Source organism: Dipodomys merriami, unplaced genomic scaffold (genome assembly GCF_024711535.1).
Source record: "Dipodomys merriami isolate MVZ:Mamm:240054 unplaced genomic scaffold, mDipMer1.0.p SCAF_153, whole genome shotgun sequence".
NCBI lineage: Eukaryota > Metazoa > Chordata > Mammalia > Rodentia > Heteromyidae > Dipodomys > Dipodomys merriami.
The window spans coordinates 2,343,466-2,346,489 of NW_027202860.1; positions in this window are offsets into that span (position 1 = coordinate 2,343,466).

The window sequence follows — 3,024 nt, forward strand, 5'->3', positions numbered from 1 at the left end:
TGTGGCTGTTTCCGAGGAGGATCTCAGCTAGGTACCCAATGCTCACTTTAGGGCTGTGGCTTGGGCAGGGTGGGTGACACCTTTCCCAGTGATTCCTCACATCAGCGCTTGCTCCTCTGTGTTACTCGCAAGCCTGACTCTCTCCTTAGCATCAATGGAGATTTCTAGCTCCTTCCCCAAAATGCTTCTTTTGTTTTCATGGGGAACAGTCCCCAGAAACCACTGGTGACTTATTTTTGTAAAGACTTCCAGGCTTGGTATGACCCCAGACTTAGAAGATGCTGGTCATATAACACTCTGCAGCTGGGAAAGCTATAGAAGCCAATAAATGGCCTAGGTCATTGGAAAAATCATGGAGGTGGCCTCAAGTGTTAGGCCCCGAGGGCTACTTGAACAGAAAACCCAAGTTGGTGCAGCAGAAAAATGTCCCAGCCTCCTCTCTGCCAAAGTACCTGCTTTCCCAAAGGGTGCTTGGGCCAAATGAGACATGATGTCATTGGCTTTTATCACATGTCAGTGAGGTGACCATCCTGGGAGGTGAGGGGCGGGGTTGGAGCTTGGGCAGGGGGAGACATGGAAACAGAGCCCTGTGGTGGTGAATGGCCTGAATTGGGAAGAAAATTGGAATTTTCCTTCCACTTGGATCAGGTCCCCAAGTTTCAGGAATAAAGCCACCTTGTCAGACTTGTGTGAGCACCTGTGAGTACCACAAGAGCCTTTGTGAGGTCTTTCCATGGAAGTTTCTGTAAAATAAAAGTGTTTCATTTCTCAAAAGCTCTATCTAAATGGAAGTTATTGTGGCCATTCCTGAATAAAATGGATCGAAAATTCCTTTAATCTCCCCAAAAATAAAATTCAGCAAAAGATTAGATATATATCTGAATTTATGCATATATACATATATCTTATATACATGTATATTCACCTGTTAAAGTCATGTTTTCTTTCTTTTTGCCTTAATTTAAAAATTATGAGTCAGACATAGTGGCACATAGCTGTAATCCCAGTACTTAGAAACTGAGACAGGATGACTACAAGTTAGAGTTCAGCCAGAGCCTGTCTCATAAACAAATTACAATGCTCACTGGTTCTGTCTATATTCCCTGCCTTCTTCACAAGCAAAAATGATCATCTTGATTTTCTATAGGTACATCTTTTTTTCTATTGTAGTTATTATTAATGAAACTGTTAATGAACTTATTCACACATTTAAACAAAGTGTTTAGAACATTAAATAAGATCAGACTCATAACAAAAGTTTGCAATCTCCTGTCCCTGCTGGTCTCCCTAAGTAGGAGCCAGTAAACGCTCATATGCTTTTCCTTTGGTGTGGGAAGAGGAAAGAAACACATTTGTCTTAGAGGCCAACCCTAAATATTAAGGTGTCTGGGGGAAAAATATCCACTACCTCATTATGAGCTGGTTTATTTTGTGTTTTTCTAGTCCTTTAGCCAAAGGATTTTTTTCTACCTCCTACTGTTTAGTTGTTTGTTTGTTATTTATGCTGGTCCTGGGGTTTGAACTCAGGTGCTGTCTCTAAGCTTTTGTTCATGAGGCTAGTGTTCTACCAATTTGAGTCACAGCTTCATTTCTGGTTTTTACTTTTGTTTTTTTTTTTTTCCTGGTAGTTAGAGATAAGAGTCCCATGGACATTTTTGCTTAGCCTGGTTTTGAACCATGTTCCTCAGATCTCAGCCTCCTGAGGCTGGGATTACAGATATATGTCACCAGTGCCTGATAGTGCTTTTTTTTTTTTTTTTTTTTGCTGGTCGTGGAGCTTGAACTCTGGGCCTGGGCACTGTCTTGAGTTCTTCAGCTCAAGGCTAGCACTCTACCACTTGAGCCATAGCACCCACTTCCAGCTTTTTCTATGTATGTGGTGCTGAGGAATTGAACCCAGGGCCTCATGCATGCAAGGCAAGCACTACCACTGAGCCACTTTCTCAGCCCCTTGATAGTGCTTTTTAAATTAAAAAAAATGAATAAGACCTTGCAGAGAATTAATCAGTGGGGATAAAATGCATAATCACAAAGTGTGCATGCCAGGCACCATTGCCCAGGTCAAGAAATACGACAGGGCCAGTGTTCAAGTCCCCTCCACACTCCCCAAAGGTAACCATGATCATTGCTATCACCATGATGAGCTTCACCTTTTGAAAATGTCCAGAAATGGAACTCCTCCATATGATTTGCCTCTTGAACTTCAGGTTTATGTGAGATTCATGCATGTTGTTGGGTGCAGTTGTAATTGGTTCTGATTTCTGTATTCTTTTTTCATTTATAACAGTGCGTCCATTTTATGGCTAATGGACATGTGGGTTGTTTCTAGTGTTGATTACTGCACATAATGCAGCAAAAATATTCTGCAGCATCCTGGAGAGTATGTTAATGGATTTCTGGTGTGGATAAACTTGTGAGTGAAGCTGTAGAATCATGGGGCACATGTAGATTCAATTTTAGGGGATACTGCTTTAAATAAAAGGTATCAATTTACATATTGACCAATGACAAAGCAGAGTTTCAATTGTTCTGTGTCTTTGCTGCTAGCTGACTCTGTCCCTCACCTTAATTTTAGTCGTTCTGGAAGGTGTGCTGTGGTATCACAATGTGGCTCTGGTTTGCATTTCTCTGATGACTAAAGGAGATAGGACATCCTTTCATTTTATTGCTGGGCATTGGATATCTCTCTGGGAGATTCTTCAGTTTCCTCCCAGTTTTACTTGATTGTCTTTTTCTTGTTGAATTATAGACATGCTTTTTTATGAGTCCATTTCAGATGCACCTATTATAAATTCCTTTTTCCACAGTTTTATTTTTCCATTTCTTGATTATCTTTATTGATCTTAATTTCAATGTAATCATCTCTCTTGATTTCTTTTTTTTTTATTGTGAAAATACCATACAGAGGGGTTACAATTACATGGGCAAGGTAATGAGTACGTTTCTTATCAAGCATTGTTGCCTCCTCCTTTGTTTCCCCTTCCCATCCCTTCCCATCTCCCCCCCCCACCCCACTCCCCCTGC